Consider the following 24,354-nt stretch of genomic DNA (forward strand, 5'->3'; position numbering starts at 1 on the left):
TACGGAGTTTCATGCAGTTGCTCAGTCCCACACTGGCAACGTCGCTCTGGTGGCAGCAGTGCGCATGAGGACCCACATACTTTTCAGGTCCTTTGTTGCGGAAATCGAAGATGACTTAACTTCGACAGACACTCAGCTGGCCAGGTAGTAAGGCATCCATCCCGATATCATTGTACTTATGACAATGTATGTTCATCCTCTTTTGGGTGTCTTTGTTGTCCAAAGTAGTTTATTGATTGCTGAAGTTTGCTTGAGATTTTTTCCATTGCTAACTGACATGCAAAAAGTAAAAAAAATGCATACAATATTGTTGCTTAGGCTAACCTATGGCTAGAGAAAGTCAAATATTGTCAACAAAAGAAACTTGGAAGTGTTGCTTGATTGTTATCCATGCTTTCATAATAGCAAGTGTTTGGGAAATTATGATTATCGTGTTTTATTTATCTTAAAATAGGCAACTGCACAATGTAATTGAGGAACAAGGCAAATACCGTTTTGCGATTCTGCGCTAATTAAACTTGCTTGCTTTCTAGCTGCCTGTTGACTCCACAGTAGTGGAACAGCGCGTAGTCGTATAGGAGAATAGACTCCACTGTAGTAGAACAGCGCGTAGTCGTATAGGAGAATAGACTCCACAGTAGGAGAACAGCGCGTAGTCGTATAGGAGAATAGACTCTACTGTAGTAGAACTGCGCGTAGCCGTATAGGAGAATAGAGAGTAGTTGATTGATAGATGATTTGCTTTGTGCGCTGCGCAGTGCTTGGGCCACTGGGACAAAAACCTTACTGTATTCAAGGCTCCAGCTTTGTAACGCCGTTCGGTTAGCGGTACTTGACTCAACTCAACCCCCCTCTCGCCCTCTTCTACCCGCACTCACCCCTGTAGAGTGCTACTTTTTTCTCTCCCCCTCCTCTCACCTAGCCTAGGCAGCCTCACTATCGGCTGCTTAGGCTACCTCTCACCATGCTTTCATACCCTCAAATATCCAGAGGGGGAATTGTCGAGCTGGATATGTTGTTATTATGGTTGTGCAGGCACATTGGGGTTTGGGCAATTTCACAGTAACAGAGTGATGCTGAGACTCACTTTTTCACTTTAAAATGTATGCCAAGCAAAAACCATTGATTGCTAAGTTTAACAAACCATACACCTACACTGAGTGTACAAAACATTATGAATACCTGCTCTTTTCATGACATAGACTGACCAGGTGAATCCAGGTGAAAGCTATGATCCCTTATTGATGTAAATTGTTAAATCCACTTCAATCAGTTTAGATGAAGGGGAGGAGACAGGCTAAAGAAGGATTTTTAAGCCTTGAGACAATTGAGACACGGATTGTGTGTGTGCCATTCAGAGGGTGAATGGGCAAGACAAAATATTTAAGTGCCTTTGAATGGGGTATGGTAGTAGGTGCCAGGCACACCAGTTTGTGTCAAGAACTGCAACACTGCTGGGTTTTTCATGCTCAACAGTTTCTTGTGTGCATCAAGAATGGTCCACCACCCAAAGGACATACACCCAATTTGATACAACTGTGGGAAGTATTGGAGTCAACATGGGCCAGCATCCCTGTGGAATGCATTCGACACCTTGTAGAGTCCATGCCCCGAGAAATAGAGGCTGTTCTGAGTGCAAAAGGGCTGTAACTCAATATTAGGAAGGTGTTCTTAATGTTTTGTACACTCAGTGTATATGCAGAAGTCTACTTTTAACAATTGGCACTGAAAATGTTACTAAAACACATTTACTTGAGGAACAGTGCAGATGCAATGACAGTAAAATCTCCCTCTGCTTTTTATGTGACCACGTTTTCCAAAAACAGTGAAATATCTACTTCGAATTGAGATTCAAAGATGTCTGAGAAAGAATGTGGTTTCAGCTATGATATGACACCTTGAGTTTGAAAAAAACCTATTTTGGTTATTTAACTACAGTAAGTGAAGTGGATCAACAGCCGGTAACAGAATAACATCATGGGTCCTTGATCTGTAATGTACAGAAATGCATAATTATGAATGCTATTCTCTTCATGGTGATGTATCCTGAATAGGTACACAAAGGTAGAAAAATGTAATATCCTCCTATGTATGTTTGGGTATTATTCTACACACTGGCTATAATTCTAATGAGCTCCGCCCCCAAACAAGACCAAATTTGGTTGGTCCAGACCGGACCTAATCTGTACCAATCATAGACATCTCTGTTTCACAGTTTGGACATCACAGCCAATCCAGTAAATGTTGGGTAACAGGCTCTCTTTCCATTTCCCCTGAAAAACGGATGCATCCAATTGTTTCCGACCCCGCAGAGGGTGGTACCGTAGAGCACAGTAGAGTACAGTAAAGAAAAGTAGAGTATAGTACAGTAGAGTACAGTCCATTAGAGTATATTACATCACTCATGTGTGCTCTACTGTACTGAACTCTACTGTACTTAATTATACTCTAATGTGCTCTATTGTGCTGTACTGTGCTCTACTGCACCTGTGGTTTGTGACTATTGTGACTTCCCATTGTGGCCAATTCAATTGCAGTCATTCTGTTATAGATATTTTGATCACTCTGTTACCGATTTGGTAACAGAGTGATGCGTTTTAATCACTTAATAATTCATAAACAAAATTGATATCAGTAAAAACACTATAACTAGTTGATAGGTCTACCTTTACTTGTTACTTCTGTGAACTTTCATAATCCTCCCTCTTCATGAGTGAGAGAAATTACAAAATATCTTAAAGATATGTGGGTTTTTGGTAACATAATGACAAGACACTAGGCAGTATTTTTTAAACTTACAGAAGGCAAATAGTTTCTGCTAATCTAAATAAATGTTGATATTAGTTGGCAGGGTTCTTCACTTCAACATTATTGTGTTTTATGTATTTCTAATACCTTTTAAGACTTTTAGACTTCTAGTAGATGTTTTCTAAGACCCCTTTTCCATCTGTGTGACCAGAAATCAAAGCCTTTGCTTATTCCTAATTTTTAGGATGGAAAAAGGTTGAAAAATGTATCTATGCCTTCATTTCCCCAAAATATAGACTCTTAGCTTCCATTTGACACCAAATTTCCACTTTCATGTCATGTTTTGTGCCTGTAACCGTTGTCTGTTTTCAGGAACTGCAAGTCGGAGGGTAATGTTGCTTTATTATCTAATTGTATTCATTGACACACTCCTCCGCACCGCAACCTGAGAAGAGATTGTGGTGTTCCATGAGTTATGACACACACACGCATATACACACACACACACACACACACACACACACACACTGGGCAAGACACCACACTCAACAATATATTTCAGTCTTCTCGTTCGTGGTTTAGCAGAGGATGGGTGCAGCAGGTATATCTTGATATGAGTCACTTTGTTCTTTGTTTTTGTTGCTGAATGGAATGCAACACCTAGACTTTCGAGAAAACGCTTTAAATGCAACTTGGACAAAGTTGGTCTGAATTGTGTGCTCATTCAGTTTCAATGAGCTCAGGCAACCAAACTTCTCCTCTGCTCTCTAAACAAAACAAACAAAGTGATGAGATTGAGGAGCTGGCAGGGAAGTGCTGTATTGTTAGATTGCATTGTTTTTGGAGTCTTATTTTGGATCATGGTTGGAGTGTGTAATGTAATTGGGGGGCTACAGAATATTTGGGTACACTGAGTCACTGACAATCGTACACTTTGACTATGGGTTTGTCAGGGTCGTTTCCTTTGGGACTAGGGAAGTTCGATCCCCGGGACCACCCATACACAAAAAAATTATGCACGCATGACTGTAAGTCGCTTTGGATAAAAGCGTCTGCTAAGTGGCATGTTATATATGTTATATATTATTGTTAGAGTATTTGTTTTTCCCCTCTGGTTATGTTGAGGGAGAGATGGTTGATATTTGCAGACATCATGCACTAAATACCAGGCAGGACTGGTTTTGTATCAGGATGGCCTGAAATTCTATGGAATGTTTACAGTGTATCTGTGTGTGTCTCTTCTCACCTTACTGGGACAGCCTGAAGGGAGGTATGCCTATGTGTGTTTATATGCCTTGGTTACCTCTAGGTTTACTAAGGTGGTTATTGGCAAATAAACTAAAGTGTGGTTTTAGTGAACGCCCCATGTACATAGTTGACCTTTCCCCTTCTTACTTACAGCCAGGTGTGAATTTACTCATTCACTTGAAAACGAATCTCAGTTCAACTGGCAAACTAGGTGCAAAGTCAGGCTTAGATTGAATCTGATGCCCAGCTCTAGTATCTAAATCAGGGGTGTCAAACGTTCAGCCCGCGGGCCAGATCAGGCCCGCAAACGGGTTTAATCCGGCCCGCGAGATGATTTTGTAAAGTATAAAAATTAGCTGCAATTTTTCAATAAAAGAAACTGCTGTTCCAATTGTGTCCACTGGATGGCGCAATAGCAATTGTGTTAAGCAAGCAAACTGTTTATACCGGGGCAGAGCAAATAGGTCAAGCAAGTGCAGCCAGTCCGGATGAGCTACTTTGTTTTGCCCGCAATATTTATTACGGCTTCTACTTTTAACATTATGTGCTTTGGCACCCTCATTGCCCCTTCTATTTATTCACGGAATTGAATGGGAAAGCTGTATGTTTGGTGTGTTCACAGCATCTTGCAGTGCTGAAAGAATATAACCTTTGTCGCCACTATGTGAGTCTTCATGCCGACAAATATGACAACTTTCAAGGACAGCGGAGAAGAGAGAAGGTGAATGAACTGTTGGTGGGTCTGAAGAAACAGCAGTCTGTGTTTACTCACAGCCGAGACATCAGTGACGCTGCAGTGAAAGCTAGCTACCTCATTGCTAATGAAATCGCAGTGGCTTCAAAACCATTTAGTGAGGGTGAATTTGTAAAAACATGCATGATGAAGGCAGCAGAGATTGTGTGCCCTGAAAAGCACCAGGCTTTTGCAAATATCAGCCTGACAAGAAACACAGTTGCAGACAGGATTTCCGATCTTTCAGTGGATTTGGACAGCCAGTTGAAGCAAAAAGTAAAGTCATTTATTGCGTTTTGGTTGCAATTGATGAAAGCACGGACATTACAGATGTTGCACAACTGGCCATTTTCATCCGCGGAGTTGATGACACATTGACCGTCACCGAGGAGTTCGTGGAGTTGGTGCCGATGACAGATACAACGACAGCAGCTGATATTTTCACTGCACTCGTCGACGCGCTGGACAGGGTCGGAGTGGACTGGTCCCGCGCTGTCAGCCTGGCTACAGATGGTGCGCCCTCAATTATCGGGAAAAAAGCAGGCGTTGTGACAAAGTTCAGAGAGAAAGTGCAATCTGCAAATGGAGGACGTGATCTTTGGACTTTTCACTGTATTTTGCACCAGGAGGCTTTGTGTTGCAAGTCATTAAAGATGGATAACGTCATGAAGGTGGTCATCCAAACTGTTAATTTCATCCGATCCAGAAGCCTGAATCACCGTCAGTTTGACAGCCTTCTCAGAGAGAAAGACCACATCTATGGCCTGCCATACCACACTGAGGTAAGATGGTTAAGCCGAGGTGCTGTGCTGAGGCGTTTCTTTGATTTACGAGAAGAAATTGAACAGTTCATGGAAGAAAAGGGCAAACCAGTGTTAGAATTTAATTCCGCAGAATGGATGCAGGACCTTGCATTTATGGTGGATGTTACAGAGCACCTGAATAACTTGAACAAACAGCTGCAAGGGCGCAACAAAGTTGCCACGCAGTATTATGACAGCATACGTTCTTTCAAGTTGAAGCTGTCGTTGTGGGAGACGCAACTCGCTGGTGGTGATGCAGCTCACTTCCCCTGTCTGAAAAATGTGTGCGCGACCCAACATGTGGCAGACATGAAGCGGTTCAAAGATAAAATAACGGGACTGTTAAGGGAGTTTGAGCAACGCTTTCAGATTTTTGGTGAACTGGAGAAAGACTTCAAAGTTTTTTGTTCGCCATTCACCGTGAATCCCTCTGATCTGCCCGTCAGCATCCAACTTGAAATAATAGACTTGCAGTGTGACTCTGATTTGAAGGGCAAATTTGCCGCAGCTGGCTTGGACACATTTTATCAGAATCTCTTGCCAGGTTACCCCAACTTGACAGCCCTCGCTGCAAAACTGTTGTGCATGTTTGGAACCACATATCTTTGTGAGCAAGTTCTCTGTAATGAGCATAAATAAAACAAAGCTGCGCTCAAGGCTCACGCACAAGCACTTGAATCACATCCTGAAGTTGTCTGGCACTCAGGATGTGACGCCTGATATTGATGCGCTGGTGAAAGCTAAAAGATGCCAGGTATCAGGATTCAAATAAACTATGCAACCCCACTTAACGTGCTGAATGAGACACCCTGATATAGTTCTGTGATCTGTGATATACTTCTGTGAATCACTGAGGCATTGTGTGTTTGTGTGTTGTTTGTCCTCAGAATTTCAAATAACTTGAGATGTTTTATGATTAATAGTGATGTTGTGCTTTTGGACACACTATCCTCAGGCTCCAGCTTTATGTTTATATGTTTTTATGTTGATGTGCTATTGTTTTTAATTGATTTTATTTTATTTGTATATTTAACCTATTCTTGACTCTGTGGTTCTTGCACTTGTTTGGGGAACAGGATTTCATTATTTGTATCTACATTTCTGCCTGAGAAATGACACCCTGATATAGTTCTGTGATCTGTGAAACAGTTATGTGAATCACTGAGGCATTGTGTGTTTGTGTGTTCTTTTTCTTTAGAATTTTCAAATAAACTTCAGGTGTTTTATGATTAATAGTGATGTTGTGCTTGTACTATTTTGGACACACTGTCCTCAGGCTCCAGCTTTATGTTTTATGTTGATAGTATTAAAACAAAGAAAACAATCTGAAGTTGTTGTTTTTAAGTTATATATACCATGATTTTACCGGTCCGGCCCACTTGGGAATAGATTTTCCTCCATGTGGCCCCTGAGCTAAAATGAGTTTGACACCCCTGATCTAAATACAAAGGGGATGTTGATAGGGGTAGGCCTCCAGCCCTGTGTGTGTCTGAGACAGTCTAGGGGCTGTTTGTTCAGGACAGAACAGTTTATTGTGTGTTGGTTCATACTTCTTAGCTATGATGGTAAACACAGTTATGATAACTAAGCTTTGTCTTTCTTGTGATTGCCAAAGAAAGCTGTGATACTCCGCATTGTTTAGTGTCACAATGATTGAAGATCATATCTTCCTCAAACCTTTCCAGACAATCTGTTGATATCAAACAACTGTGCTGTGTGGCTATTTGAAGAATCTCAAATATAACATATATTTTGATTTGTTTAACACTTTTTTGGTTACTACATGATTCCATATGTGTTATTTCATAGTTTTGATGTCTTCACTATTATTCTACAATGTAGAAAATAGTAAAAATAAAGAAAACCCTGGAATGAGTAGATGTGTCCAAACTTTTGACTGGTACTGAATATATAATAACGTTTTGTTGTTACTGTTCTGAACTTATTGCCCGCAAGTCGTCGTGACGTTGCCAAGACGTCGTCAAGTTCGCCACCCCATCCGTTGGTTGCGCCTGTTGGTCTGCCCTGTACAGAGCTCGCACCTTTTCCCCAGTCTGCCCTGTAGGCTACTGAGATTGCGCACGCCCGGTATCCAAACATGCATGGCTTGAGATGCTGTCACCGGTTAAGTGTCTGTAGCTAGCTACCTAATATAAATACCAACAGTACTCCCACAGCAGCATAACATTTGATTAACACTTGATAACACATGACTTACATCATCAATATTGGGTCTGGTTGGCTGATAGGCGCAGCAGAGAGAGGCAGAAAGACAGAGAGGAGAGGCTGCATCAACGACCCTCGCGCCGACCCAACTCCATCTGGCAGCAGCTACACAGGTAGTCTAGACTCTAGCTAATCATTATACCCGAAAATATCCACACAAGCCACTAGCCAGCCAGTCATATATTATGAGTTAGAAGAATATGAATATAATATTATTATTTAAGATAAATCACAATCAGTAAGAAGCTTGCAGATTTACATCAATCATCAACATCAATGATCAGCTGATAGCCCGCCCTCTTTTCCCGATGTCAATCATGTCTTTAGGAGGCACCGTAACTAGCTTACTTACAATTAGTCATGAGTCAGTATGAATTTCAAGATATGTTTTTTTTTTTTTTTTGCTTGAGCACCTGCCCCCTGAAAGATCTGTGCACGGCCCTGCAAAGTAGATTTGCATGACAATCATGATACCCCAAACTTTCCACTGCAGTGTTAAAAATGGTTGTCCTTGCTTCAATTTCTTATTTTTAGCACAGTAAAACCTGAAAGGCCTATGCTGGAATCTGCATGTGAAACACAGTCAAGTTGAACAGGGTTGTCTCAGATAGCTAGACAGGCGGTAGGCAGACAACAGGGACTTGTTTTGGACATGGGATAGCTGCAGTAATGTATGGAGGTAATTCAACCAAGTAGGTTTTTAAAGGGGATCACTCTATGCTCCTGTGTGTGCTTAAGACGCACACATTTGCAAGACCTTTGTGTGTGAGGCCCTAATAGGGCTCCATTCTCTGAGTGGGCAGCTGCGTGCCTGTGTGCAAGGCACTGGCCCATTCTCTCCCTCTCTGTAACCCTGTCACTCTCTCACTTTATCTCTCTCCCCCTCTTTCTTTCTGTGGTTCCTTGGCCCAAGGCATTATGCAAAGCCTCCAGAAAAAAGTATTGTTAGTCATGCCTGTCTGTGCCTCTGTGTTGCACACATTTAATTTTAACGACGGCCCTTTCTCTCTTTCTGTGTGACCTTCAGTCATAACTGCTCTGCTTCGCCCACAATGTCAAAATCTGTGAGCTGAGTTCAAAATAAATAGTAATGTTCCCCGGTTCCCCCCACGTTTCTGTGTGTATGTCATCTAAATTATGCATTTGTAAATGTTGCATCTCGAACGCCCACAGAGTCTAAGACCGGCTGGTGATAAGAAAGGAGACATTTTGGCGTACACCAGAGAAACCCTCCCCAACCCCCTGCCAATGGCAAGATGCGGTTTTAGTTGAACAAGGGAAGCAAAAAAAATTTAAAGCCGTGAGGCACATCGCCACATCTTTCTGTTGATGTGTCTCATCACTAGTTTGAAATGGCTTCTTTTATTACCACTGATTGGTGAGAGGCCTGATGAGAAGCCTTATGTTGAGATGGACAAAGAAAGGACACTATTGAAGACTGTTGGGTTCAATAAGTCAGGGTTCGATGTAGTTATATTATGTTGTGGACCGAACCTGAGAGAGATGACTGATAGTGTTTTTGTCTAGAATTTCAATGTATGCATGTCCCCAAGAATTTCAATACATACATACATACAATACATTGACTTTGGCTGAAAGAGAACTCCTGTCTGCATGGTGTAAAGTTTCCAGTGTTGTTCTTGCACTGCATTCTCTAGGGGCGGACTGGGACAAGAATTTGGCCCTGTCCCTGGCATTTTATACACACCAGCCCACATCACTGTGCGTGCCACCAACTCGAAACCCCAAAAATATTTTTTTAGATTTTTTTTATAGATTTTCATATCGTCATACCGTCCTACTCTCATCCCGGTATTTACGTATTACCAGCTTAGTACACAAGGGGACACCAAAAAACACAAAAAATCCCTTTGGGCGTCTATTACCAGAATACTAACAAATTAGCACAAGTATTAGCGAATTTGAAAGGATGCTGCTAGCTAAATATGCTAATGAGCGCAAACGAATATAAACAAATTGCAAAGACAGGCAATCCAACTCATAAATTAATACATATATAGGTAGGAGCTACCAAATGTCATTTTTGGTGAGTTTGGACATTTACAACGAATGTAAACGAGAGACATTGTGCAAATGAACAAAGTTTTGAAGCAAGCTTGTCTGAAGGAAGAACAGAACTGGCTCTGGAGCAGCATGTATACACACTGTGTCTGTGTGGAGTCTGGAGCCGCTAGGGCAACGGGCCTGCCTGCTCAGCTCAGAGAAGATCGGGGAGGAGCAGAACAGAGAGGAGAAAAAACCGCAAGGAAATCAAAATATAGCAGCGACAGCTGTACAGATAACTCATGCAAAGGGCTTTGACTTCTCAAACACGGCAGAAAGCTAACACAATATGATGCCCTGTCACCTTATTAATTCAGCCACTTACTTAGATAACTAGCAAGTTAAACTTAGGGGTCGAGTTAACGCAGAATTCTTCGTTTTTTCCAAATGCATAAGAAATGTCTTGCTGCGTTTTGTAAACGCAGATCTAAAATCCTTCTTATTATAATTTCTGCTTGGCATCAGACAAATGTTGTGCTTCAGTTGTACTTCTCTAGTCGGATGAGAATTCACGAACAGGCATTCTATCAGCAGACAGCACTCTGACTGATGTGTAGCTACTTTTCTCAGTGTAGCCAGCCTACTTTTCTCTGGTAAAATGCAAGATTCAAAACATTAGGAAATGTAGCTGGCTACATTCTTTCTATTATAAACATTGATGGCCATGCATCATTTTCTGCATAAAAGACCTTGCTGAAATACTTTCAACGTTATTGAGGGTATTGAAAACCATCCCGTGGCTATTTCCAAATACCTCGATATACGGTATACTGCCCATGCCTATATATTTTTACTAAAAACTTTGGGGGGCCCCAAAAAATCACTTGCAGGCCTGTTTTGTCCCACGGGCAGCCTGTTGCCGACCCCTGCCCTACCCTGACCCTACACACACCCTACTTAGACACAGGCAGTAGTGCTGACACATAACATTGGCAGTACAGTACAGCATTTCTCAAAAATGTCTGTAGCAGTGACTGGCGAGACATGGTCCTCCTCATTTCTTTTAACCAGCTCATGTTTAAAAGAAATACAATATGTAAAAACACCACTGGAGATACAACTCACCACTATAACTGTGCCTCTGCTCTAGCCATTTTCTTTGCCTCCCTGTTGTGCTTTCTATCTGTCTCAGCATCTTCTCTGCTGTCACTCTGTGCTTTTTGTTGTCTTTGTTTGTCTGTCTGTCTGCTTAAGCCTTATACATTATAAAAGCCAAGCTAAGCATATACAGTGGGGAAAAAAAGTATTTAGTCAGCCACCAATTGTGCAAGTTCTCCCACTTAAAAAGATGAGAGAGGCCTGTAATTTTCATCATAGGTACACGTCAACTATGACAGACAAATTGAGAAAAGAAAATCCAGAAAATCACATTGTAGGATTTTTTATGAATTTATTTGCAAATTATGGTGGAAAATAAGTATTTGGTCACCTACAAACAAGCAAGATTTCTGGCTCTCACAGACCTGTAACTTCTTCTTTAAGAGGCTCCTCTGTCCTCCACTCGTTACCTGTATTAATGGCACCTGTTTGAACTTGTTATCAGTATAAAAGACACCTGTCCACAACCTCAAACAGTCACACTCCAAACTCCACTATGGCCAAGACCAAAGAGCTGTCAAAGGACACCAGAAACAAAATTGTAGACCTGCACCAGGCTGGGAAGACTGAATCTGCAATAGGTAAGCAGCTTGGTTTGAAGAAATCAACTGTGGGAGCAATTATTAGGAAATGGAAGACATACAAGACCACTGATAATGTCCCTCGATCTGGGGCTCCACGCAAGATCTCACCCCGTGGGGTCAAAATGATCACAAGAACGGTGAGCAAAAATCCCAGAACCACACGGGGGGACCTAGTGAATGACCTGCAGAGAGCTGGGACCAAAGTAACAAAGCCTACCATCAGTAACATACTACGCCGCCAGGGACTCAAATCCTGCAGTGCTAGACGTGTCCCCCTGCTTAAGCCAGTACATGTCCAGGCCCGTCTGAAGTTTGCTAGAGTGCATCCAGAAGAGGATTGGGAGAATGTCATATGGTCAGATGAAACCAAAATATAACTTTTTGGTAAAAACTCAACTCGTCGTGTTTGGAGGACAAAGAATGCTGAGTTGCATCCAAAGAACACCATACCTACTGTGAAGCATGGGAGTGAAAACATCATACTTTGGGGCTGTTTTTTCTGCAAAGGGACCAGGACGACTGATCCGTGTAAAGGAAAGAATGAATGGGGCCATGTATCGTGAGATTTTGAGTGAAAACCTCCTTCCATCAGCAAGGGCATTGAAGATGAAACGTGGCTGGGTCTTTCAGCATGACAATGATCCCAAACACACCGCCCGGGCAACGAAGGAGTGGCTTCGTAAGAAGCATTTCAAGGTCCTGGAGTCTCCAGATCTCAACCCCATAGAAAATCTTTGGAGGGAGTTGAAAGTCCGTGTTGCCCAGCGACAGCCCAAAAACATCACTGCTCTAGAGGAGATCTGCATGGAGGAATGGGCCAAAATACCAGCAACAGTGTGTGAAAACCTTGTGAAGACTTACAGAAAACGTTTGACCTGTGTCATTGCCAACAAAGGGTATACAACAAAGTATTGAGAAACTTTTGTTATTGACCAAATACTTATTTTCCACCATAATTTGCAAATAAATTCATTAAAAATCCTACAATGGGATTTTCTGGATTTTTTTTCCTCATTTTGTCTGTCATAGTTGACGTGTACCTATGATGAAAATTACAGGCCTCTCTCATCTTTTTAAGTGGGAGAACTTGCACAATTGGTGGCTGACTAAATACTTTTTTCCCCACTGTATGATAACTGAATATATGAATATATCTGAATGAATATGACTTTGAATGTTATACCTGTACCTGTAACCCCCTTCTGAAAAAATGACAAACTAAATAAAAAAGCCAAGCTAACGACTTAGGATATATTGTCATATGTTCCCCTGAATCAGCACCTACCCTAAGTGTTCATTACTACAGGGCTCCAGAGGAACATTTTCCCCTGGTGTCACTGGTGCCTCTAACTTTTGGTTGGACCCAAATCATGAGTAATCATCTTATAAAGCCATTCATAGTGCTTTATTAAGAAGTGTAATAAATAGACTACTGATGTATTCAAGAAATAAGTTGTTTCATCTAACACGTCCAAGCAGGAATGCATATACATATTTTTATGTGCAACCTAATCCAGTGATTTACATGAATTTTGGGTTGCCAATTAGACTATAGTTGCCATATTTTACTGTCAAATTATGACTCCAGAATGTCCAGATTTCTGGGGGGTTCAATAGAGATGAATTATATACATCTTTATGTGCACTAACTAATACCATAGGCTAATTAATTTGGGGTTCAACACCTGAGGAAGTGGAAATTCAAAACACATTAACTAGATCGCTAACTCTAAATATAATACCCACTGCTAGTAGCCATGTATTCATCCAACAGTAAATGTAATGTCCTAAAAAAGACATTGCAGCTGTATGCAACCACCCATGAGACCTATAGGCCTATGCCCTCGCAATGGCCGATGAGCATTTCATGCGCGTGCCACTCCGTATCTCAAAGCCATATAAAATATATTGGTTGTGGGCCTCCCGAGTGGCGCAGCGGTATAAGGCACTGCATCCACCTCTACGCAGACAACACCATTTTGTATACATCTGGCCCTTCATTGGACACTGTGTTAACAAACCTCCAAACGAGCTTCAATTCCATACAACACTCCTTCAGTAGCCTCCAACTGCTCTTAAACACTAGTAAAACTAAATGCATGCTCTTCAACCGAACGCTGCTTGCACCCGCCTACCCGACTAGAATCACTACTCTCGACGGGTCTGACCTAGAGTATGTGGACAACTACAAATATCTAGGTGTCTGGTTAGACTGTAAACTCTCCTTCCAGACTCACATTAAGAATCTCCAATCCAAAGTTACATCTAGAATCGGTTTCCTATTTCGCAACAAAGCCTCCTTCACTCATGCTGCCAAACATGCCCTCGTAAAACTGACTATCCTACCGATCCTTGACTTCGGCGATGTCATTTACAAAATAGCCTCCAACACTCTACTCAGCAAATTGGATGTAGTCTATCACAGTGCCATCCGTTTTGTCTCCAAAGCCCCATATAATACCCACCACTGTGACCTGTACGCTCTTGTTGGCTGGTCCTCACTACATATTCATCGCCAAACCCACTGGCTCCAGGCCATCTATAAATCACTGCTAGGCAAATCCCCGCCTTATCTTAGCTCATTGGTCACCATAGCAACACCCACCCGTAGTCTGCGCTCCAGCGGGTATATCTCACTGGTCATCCCCAAAGCCAACACCTCCTTTGGCCGCAATTCCTTCCAGTTCTCTGCTGCCAATGACTGGAACAAATTGCAAAAATCTCTGAAGCTGGAGACACTTATCTCCCTCACTAACTTTAAGCATCAGTTGTCAGAGCACCTTACCGATCACTGCACCTGTACACAGCCCATCTGAAATTAGCCCGCCCAACTACCTCATCCCTATATTGTTATTTATTTTGCTCATTTGTACCCCAGTATCTCTATTTGCACATCATCTCTTGCACATCTATCATTCCAGTGTTAATACTAATTGTAATTATTTTGCACTATAGCCTATTTTATTGCCTTACCTCCATAACTTGCTAAATTTGCACACTGTATATTATATGTATTTCTGTTGTATTTTTGACTTTGTTTTGTTTTACCCCATATGTAACTCTGTGTTGTTGTTTTTATCGCACTGCTTTGCTTTATCTTGGCCAGGTCGCAGTTGTAAATGAGAACTTGTTCTCAACTGGTTTACCTGGTTAAATAAAGGTGAAAAAAAAAAATTTGCAGTGCTTGAGGCATCACTACAGACCCGGGTTTGATCCCAGGCTGTGTCACAACAGGCTGTGACCGGGAGTCCCATAGGGAGGTGCACAATTGGCCCAGCGTCGTCTGGGTTAGGGGAGGGCTCATCGCGCTCTAGCCTGCCTGTTTAACCCGGTCGTCAGTTTAACGGTGTTTCCTCCAACACGGCGGGTGTTAAGAAGTGCGGTTTGGTGTGTCATGTTTCGGAGGATGCATAACTCAACCTTCGCCTCTCCCAAGTCCGTTGGGGAGTTGCAGCGATGATATCACGAAATTGGGGAGAACAAGGGGGTAAAATAATAATAAAAAAATATAGATATATATCTTGGTTGTAAAATAGTTGCTATTAAGCTGAATGTTGAGAGATACAAATTTTACCTACAGAAAGTTGAGACCGTCTTCTCTCCGACAGGGACAAGGGGACAAACTTCCAAAGCTGTATTTTTCCCGCAATTGCATGTTTTCCATGCTAGTGCTGAAGCAGTGGCCTTCCTGCACTTTACAATTTTTCATAGTATTTGCCATTGTATTTCACAGTTTCTCTGCCAATAAGTTTTGCCTCTCATAATTGTGAAGTTTAATGAGCTGAGGGACATCATGTTTCTTCCATCTCAGTTGTGGTCATAATGGTAGCTAAATTAGGGTTGGTGTGTTTTGGCAATCCCTTTGCACTACACTACACTACACCTTTTACATTATGTGAACGTATACTTTTATTATTACAGTGTTACACTTTAGTAAGTAAAACTTAGCAATCATCTCTAATGTATATTTGCAGGATCAATACTTGATTGTGATCGCTGTGTGTCAGGAGAGGAGACACACCTGTATATGTGTGTAATGCACATTGCTTCTATTACACCTGAGGTATGTCCTTGAACCGATTATTTTAAAATTGCACACAGAAGACGTTATAAGGATAATTTAGTAGCGAATGGCAGCCTGCGGTACCCCGGTCGGCCTTCAACTTCAGATACTCAATGAGAGGGGGCAGCACCAAGCTAGCCTGCAACGTCTTTTCCTGTTGTAGCTCAAACTGCATGTTATGTCTACATAAATCTCCCACATGAGACGCCACCTTAACCGATTTCCTTGGCTTCAAATGCGCTATTGAGTCTTCACATAGGAATGAATGCTATCACGTTACCGATGGCTTTGTCCATTCATATATACAGTCATTGGCACAGACATTGACCAGTTTTTTTCCAACCCTGGATCCACACACCCACACACATACACATGAATACACACAAACACACACACACAGTTCTCAAGACAGTTGCCAAGAAAGTAACAGATGGATGTTTGGTTGAATGGGTCAGGCTCACCTTTCTCATGAATGAGTGGATGTCTTGACTCAATAGAATGCCCATAATTGCCCGTCACCCTCCACCCCAGCACTCCCCCACACCCACACCATTCATCCCCTAGCTCCCCCCATACGAGACCTACAGTGTTATGTAACTAGCTTGGAGGGGACAGCTACCTGAGACATGCGATATGGGATTGGAAGTGACTGTCTGTATAATGTCACCTATTTACACACCATAGGAGTGGCCCCCTTCCTTAGGCTTGATGGACTCCTGTGAGGTGGATTAACCATCATGGTCTGGTCTGAAGGCTCTCATGTAACGTATCCCTGGTGGATAAGGGCCTGATTAATGTGCATAGAGCAGCCTGTCAGGAGTAATGGGAGAAACCATATACTGAGGGAGGAAGGGGTGAGGGGGTGAGAGAGGAGGTAATTAGTGGCATAACTGATGTGTGGAGAGCCCTGGCTGGCATGCAATGGTTTTTCCAGAGGCCAAGGAGGGCCCCTGGCCTATACCTCCTTTATAGCTGTCTCCAACACATGGACCTACCCGGTTCAGTTTTGTGCTACAGATTAGTGATGATTTGGGAAGAAGTGATCCTAAATCAGCTTTGAAGAGCATAGAATCATTACTGCTCATTAGGGCTGGCACAATTACCATATAACCGTGTAACCGACGGTTATGATTGAACGAGCAGCTGACTGAAGACGGGACAACCGGGCATTCGTGTGGTTGAGTCTGTTTCTGCGGCAACATGTTGCTCATTGCTGAAACAAGCAAGGTGTTGTAGCAAACAAGTCTTCGGTTGCCTTGGCAACGTCCCCTCCCTGCAGCAGCAACACACATAGAAATAGAATTCATAGAAAGGGCTTGGAACCTTTAACCCTGGCAATTTGAATGGTAAACTCATGGGTACACTCGCAATGGCTGCCGGGTATTGTGATGCAATAATTTCCATGGTAATGTAGAATGTTCATTTAAATGCGTGGAATGTATTTTGTGTAATGTCAGTTGAGTAGAATCAACAAATCAAAGCACATATTGATAGGTACACTTCCTGCTTTTATTTCCTGCTTTTACTTTTTGCTTGGCTCCTTGCAATGACCGCCAGTCCACCCATTATACCATTATTGACTTGAATGGGCAGCAGCAGTCATACTGGGCAGCAGCACTGTTTGGGGTCTCCGATGTCTTACTCTCAAGCCTGAACTAATGTACCCCATTGATAAGGAAGTGATGTTCTGTCTAGACATGATGTAGTCCTAGTTTATAACATCCAGGTGGAAGATTGGCCTTTTTCCACATCACTACATGTCTGTGTTATGCCCAATGTTACACATCCATACTGTTGCTATGCCCACCCAATTTGGACTAGTAATTGTACAGATTAACTAGTAGCACTGTAGTGTAGTGAAGAAACACAGACAGATGTTGCGGTAGTTTGAAAAACAGCATTGGCACATCTGGATGGATGTGTTGATAACATCTTGATGTTTACTGTGTACTGACCAATAAAAGTGGATGTGAAAATATGATGGGATATTGCACAAATGGACTGTGTTCCTCATTTTCTGACTGAGGGGCAATGTGTGTGCAGCACCAGATATCTGGGCATGAGAGTATAGCTTTGACAAGGGTTTGTGGATTTCCTTAGTTTTCTTTCTTATCACGTGTTAGCTAATGAAGTCACTGCTGCTCACCAGCACCCTGACATAGAGTGCTGACTTGTGACCACAGGGGAAGTGTTATTTGTGTATGTGTCGGTCGGTGATTAAGAAATCATAGGCCCTGGGGTGTAGTTATTTTTATGGGCCTCCCACGGGCCTGGGCCCAGGGGCTTCAGTCCCCGGCATTCATCCGGCCCTGTGTGTCGGTAGCTTTAAAATGGCAACAAAGCAGCAGTATTGTAATCAACACACACTTAGACCTCCTGTGTGTGTACGTGTGTGTATGCCTACGTGTGTGTGAGCGTGTGTGTGTGTTTGTTTAACATGTCAGCGCCCTGGAAACCTTTCTCAAGAAAGGTGTGTTTCTTCTCTGTTTTGTTTTTCTCTGTTTGTCACAGGACTGGGTTGTCATGGTCACTGCTCTTCTTTCAGAGATAAATAAGTTAATGGTCTTTAAAACTGCTCATAGAGATAAAGACAGCTTTTATTTGTGTAGAAGCTCATGGTCACTGTTGTTAAAAAAATGTCATTTAGAATCGACTTGGAAGGCCAAAATCAACCGCAGTTACCGCATATCAAGTCAAATGTTGTCAAGTAAAAAGTTGAATTAATGAGAGCTGCATTGTTTATGTTCTCACAAGGCTCCTGTTGCATGATGGGGTGGTGTTTGGGACAAAGTGTCCAGCCAATGGGTGCTGGGGTGATGGCCGGAGGGCAGCTTGGTATGCAGTGACCTCTCCAGCCCTGTTTTACAACCTCATCCTCAACATGAGAAAGGGCTGACCCAGCATTAACTCTTCATGCCCACACAGACGCTGTCTGAGACTTTCACAAGAGAATGGTAGCTCTCCTTCTCTCCGAGTGGGCCTGAAAACACCGCCTGATGAGGAAGAATAATTTTTGTACCACCTTTTAAGACAATATAACTATAATATAGTCAATAGTGTGTCTTTTGTCATAATAAAACCAAGTCATCACATTAAATCGCCTGAAGAACTTGAGTATGCAGAGAATGGCCTGGTTGGTTGGTTGGTTGGTTGGTTGGTTGGTTGGTTGGTTGGTAGGTTGGTTGGTAGGTTGGTAGGTTGGTAGGTTGGTAGGTAGGTAGGTAGGTAGGTAGGTAGGTAGGTAGGTAGGTAGGTAGGTAGGTAGAACAAAAAGGACAGGATGACATTGTCATAGCCTAGGGGTACTCAACTCTTACCCTACGACAGGGTTCCCAACTGGCGGCCCACGGGTGATTTTATTTGGCTCCCAAAGTATTGAGGCAAAAAAATATATATATAGTTTTTTATTTTAATGTTAAAATTGTTGGACATAAAAGACTGTAAAAACACCAGCAAATCAGCTCCAAGTGATTTTAATTTGTAATTATGTTCCGGTCCCTTGACCATCCGCTCAAGAAAAAAATGATCCCGCGGCTGAATCTAGTTGATGATCCCTACCCTACGAGGTCCGGAGCCTGCTGCTTTTCTGTTCTACCTGATAATTCATTGCACACACTTGGTGTCCCAGGTCTAAATCCCTGATTGAAAAAATGCAGTGGAACTGGCTTCGAGGTCCAGAGTTGAGTTTGAGGGGCCTAGAGCATTACATACAGACATTACATTTATTTTTCTATTGCTCGATCAGCTCTATTTGTTATTTTCTTTGACTCACCCTCTCATCAACCCCAAGTTGCGGAGTTAATTGATGCATTGTGTTTGTTTATTTCAACATAACTGATCAAAGCTGTGACACTAGACGCACTCCTCACAAGTTTACCGTAACCACATCCAATCTGTGATGGACGCCAAACACTGTGCCACAGAACCGTACAGTGCCCCATATTGTCCCCCCAGGTGCACATTCATGTGTCTGTGCAGAATCAGCCTGGGCATGGTGCCATTACCAGTACTGCCCTTTCAAATCCTTCTCAGTAATCGACCATTGAGAGCCAAGGGGCCTCTGCCCAGACCCAACTTCTGTGATGAAGGAGAATCTGGTTAGAATTACTGTTAGGTACAGTACGTCCCCTATGGAATTGGATCATATTTAGCTATTTTTTCCTTTAGGGATTTATAGATTGAATTATTATTGCCATTTAATATGATCCCTTTTTGGACCTAAACTTGAATTGGAGCCAACGAGTCAGCCATCTGCTGCAGTATAATCTACTCAGATATTAAACATGATTTAACAAGCATAGCACCATGGTAAAAATGTTACACGAGGCAAATGTAAGTTGAAGATGTACCACAGAAATGTGCCAATGTAGAACTACTAGGGTTTTGAGATTCCTCAAGTTCATTAAGCAAATTAAAGAGAAGGGGGTAGCTGCAGCCCAATATGGCGAGTGAGTGTGTCGAAAGGAAGGTAGTGGGCGTGTGGAAAGGAGTGGGTGTGTCGAAAGCACTCTGCTATAGGTTTGACGGTTAGATTGAGCAGTTTTTTGTTTTGTTTCTTACAATGCGCCTACTGTATATTGAGCTACCGTACCGCGAGAGTTTGGACTTCTGTTTGGAAGCTAGAGGATGAGTCTGAGTCGTATTTCAGATTTGATTTTTTGATTTTAGATTTTTTTGGGGGGGTAGATCAGCTTTAATATTGCAGATAGATTGTAACTTCCATCAATGTAATTTTCTGCATCCCCCATATGGTTTTTTTCTCGCAAATATATACATATACACATACATACATATAAATACATATACATACATATACATATCCGTTTTTAAAATATATTTCCCTTTATTACTTTCCAACCCCACCACCCCTTCCCTGATTGGAGTAAACTAGTGAACAACAAAGCTTAGGCCTCTACTTCCAGCTTATACATACTATATACATTTTATGGACACAGTCAATTTGACAATAATTCTATTTTGTTTGTTTTTTACCCTGAACTTCCTCTACCCTTAACCTCTCTGATCATTTTCATGATGTCCATCCGGTTTGCTTCTAAATGCCATATCTTTCTAACTGTGCTCTTTCACAAAAGCTCTCAACCTATAACCTATATACTTATTATGGACACAGTATTCTTTACATTAGTTATCTTGTTGTTATTAGTTGTTATTAGTCCCATCCTTCAGCTCCATTCAACACCTCCCATCTATCTCTTAACACCATGCATATTGGATTTCTATTTGCCATATATTTTTCAACTGTACTGTGATGTTTCACAAAAGTTCTGAACCCTTCTATTCTCATTGTTTCTACAGATTGTAAATTGAAAATAAACATTTTTGCTAAAAGTATTATTATATTATTGATCGATTGACTATGACTTTTCAGATCACCCAGTAGTGCTATCTGCAGGGTGAGCTCCAGGTAAATATTGTAATCCTTTAGCCATTCCAGGACCTGTGACCAAAAACAAGCTACAAATGGACAGTACAAAAACAAATGATCTAATGATTGTGTCTCTTCGCAGCAAAATCTGCAGAGCTGGGAAGATTGTATCCCCCATATAAATAACATTCTATTGGTAGCAAGAATTTTGTATAATAATTTAAATTGAAAAATTCAAAGTTTTGAATCCGGCGTCGTTTTGCGTATCAGTTCATAAACACTATGCCATGGAATCGGTACGTCAAAAATCTCTTCCCAACTATTTTGCTATCTGTATGGGACGGCTGTCAATCCATTGGTCCTTAAATGAAACTGGTACACCTTTTTATTTATCACAATTTTCTTTAACCAATTATGTTCTTTAATGCAGGGCCGACAGACAAGTTCCTTACTTTTTCCCCCTTCCACTTTCCTCTTCCATTTTTGCGGTAATGTTGCAATTATTTGGTTGTAATTTTGGGTAGAGCAGACATTTCCATATGTTGTTGTTAGCTGCATGTGCAACATAATTCCACCAGTCCTACCTATGATATCATTTACGAAGATTATACCTTTTTTAAACATTTTTTCAAAAGATAATGGTTTTTTATCAATTAGTATATTTGAGTTTAACCACAATATTTGTTGCATTATTTGTTCTGTCATTTCTGGAGGATTAAATTGAAATTGCAACTAACTTTCTATGGCTTGTTTTAGAAATAGTGATATTTGGGAGATTATTTCCTTTTCAAATAACTGAAAGTGAGAGGTTGTAATCTGAATAAGGGAAAAAGGCCATTCTTGAACATGGGGTGAGACAATCTTGCTAATTTGCTAGAGAACCAGTTTGTATTTAAATATAACTTTTGTATGACTGAAGCTTTTAGTGATAGGTCTAATGCTTTAATATTTAATTAATTTCTGTCCTCCGAATTCATATTCATTATATAAATAAGCCCGTTTAATTTTGTCTGGCTTGCCTTTCCAAGTAAAATTGAATATTATTTTCTCATATAATTTAAAAAACTGTTCGCTAGGTGTAGGCAAGACCATAAGCAAATAGGTAAACTGGGATAATACTAAAGAGTTAATCAGGGTGGTTTTTCCACAAATTGACAGGTATTTACCTTTCCATGGTAGCAAGATCTTATCTATTTTTGCTAACTTTCTATTAAAATGTATTGGAGTGAGATCATTTATTTCATTTGGGATATGTATTCCGAGTATATCCATCAGACCATTTTATTGGTAAACTACATGGTAATGTAAAAATTTTATTTTTTAGTGATCCAATACGTAATATAGTACATTTATCATAATTTGGTTGTAATCCAAAGAGATTAGAAAAAGTATCATCACAACACTGAAGTGTAAGGGGCTTCCAATTTTTTATTTCACACTTAGTTTTACACAAATAATTGTTCAATTTCAGTCATGTAAGTACTGATGATGGGTGTACTGTTGCTTCATGCGTTCTATGCATGTGCCTACTGTGACTGTCACCCTGATATTGGCTACTAGGTAGCTACTTCCCAAGCTGTTGGCGGACAGTAGTGCTTGGCAAGCGTGCACGAAGGGCACTGTGTCCCAGTGTTGTTGCCGTTCATTCCCTCCCTATTGAGTAGTAGACCGTATGTACTGTATGTATCAAGGTGACATCTAGATGGTTATCAATATTAATACCGTCGGCGACATGACCATGATGCAGCAGCAAAACGGTCTCGAGTGGCAACAAATCTGCTCAATTAGCTGATTCGCTTTCCATACAACCACTCCTTTCAACACACCGACTCACCCATACTCCGGTCACCATATTGGGCTCCAGCGACCCATACTTGAAATAAAATGAGTCAGTAAGCATTGACCAATTGACTAATTTTGCCAACATAAGTCCCAGGGTGCTCCTGGTTCTGCATCATGTGGAATCGGATCACATGGCTCCAGGGGGTAATTCTCATTGTGTTTGCCCTCTCCCATGACCCCCCGTAGCCACCTAGGCTACACACATGCTTGTACTCACGCACACACACATGCTCGAACATATGCATACACACGCATGTGTACACCTCAGTGGTCTAGGGTCCTGGTGGACACTTGTCTTCCTCTTCCTGACCCCATCACTCACATGGTCCACTGTTAAGACCCCCCCCACACACACACACACACACACACACACACACTCCACCGCGGTGCTGTCTCACCCATAACTCTGTGCCACTACTAATCAGTAAACTAATCTGAGTTGCCAGATAAAGAAGAACATTCTACCTCTCCCTGCCTCCCGCCACCGCCACCCCCTCCAGCCTCATGAGACCCAGTCCTGCTCCACCGCCCCCTCCAGCCTCAGGAGACCCAGTCCTGCTCCACCACCCCCTCCACCCTCATGAGTCCCAGTCCTGCTCCACTGCCCCCTCCAGCCTCATGAGGCCCAGTCCTGCTCCACTGACTCCCAGGGTTACATGGAGATAATGGGAATCATATGCCGGCAGTGGGCCTGCATGGGCTGGGCTGGCCCACATGAAACATTAGGAGGCTACATGCCGTCAAGGGGCCAGAGAGGAGAGCAGAGCCCCTGGTCTCTTTGGCCCCTGTGGGTGGAGGACAGCCGCAATAACCCGTGAAGGCCTCATGTCACCTTCTTTGTTTCCCACAGTTGGCAAGCCTTTCTTTGTCATGTAGTATATCAATGCAATCTCACCGTCCAGTACTTTCCTCTCCAACTGGCCCCATCCTTTTTCTGTCATCAACCCTTTACATGCTCTCTCTCCTCCCACTTCATTCAACCATATATTATGGAGAACCCAGAGTGGTCATGGGGTTAGCTGAGAAGCTCTGGAGGCTGTGGTAGCTGTGTCTGTTGGCCCACAGTAGAATCTGAAAGCAGTCAGTAGGCTGTTGATTAGAGGATCAGGCCTGGTCCTCTCTAATCAGCTGTTTTACAGCGTGTGGTCGGGACAACCCCAAGGTCACTGCTGTGATAGCTATTCCTGATATAGCCTAGCTCTGTCTGTCTGGGGGATTCAACTATATTGTTTTGGATTAGCTCCCTAGTGTTGTGAGTTAAACATATGTAAAGGAGGACTCAGCACATACTGTGGTGTACTCTGTATGTGCTGTCCAAGCCCAGTGTGCTGTATGTGTTTAGGCCTGCTGCCTGCCATACAGACACCCACGAGGAGCAATCCTGCTGTCCTCCTCACCCTGCGCCTGGGGACACACTGTTGGGGTTTGATAGAAAAATGTAATCATGACATGTACTGCAATTCTGACGTGCTCACACACGTGTGCCCACATGCACTCACGCAGGCGTGCACTTTATGGATTTGTAAATATGTGTGTGTAATGTGTGCTCACCACATCTC

At 42.2% G+C, this 24,354-nt stretch overlaps 1 protein-coding gene across 2 annotated transcripts in view; it reads left to right on the plus strand.

Moving 5' to 3' along the window:
• Positions 1 to 24,354, plus strand: part of LOC121571206 (protein FAM53B) — a 45,129-nt gene continuing 20,775 nt past the window's right edge. The window contains exon 1 of one of the 2 annotated variants that reach the window (XM_041882545.2): positions 1 to 144. The gene's annotated coding sequence lies outside the window, so the exon portion shown is untranslated. Of the gene's footprint in view, positions 145 to 7,821; positions 7,872 to 24,354 lie in introns of those variants that run through there. The other variant, XM_041882553.2, reaches the window with a different exon arrangement.

The sequence above is a fragment of the Coregonus clupeaformis genome, chromosome 1, assembly GCF_020615455.1.
Source record: "Coregonus clupeaformis isolate EN_2021a chromosome 1, ASM2061545v1, whole genome shotgun sequence".
Classification (NCBI taxonomy): Eukaryota; Metazoa; Chordata; class Actinopteri; order Salmoniformes; family Salmonidae; genus Coregonus; species Coregonus clupeaformis.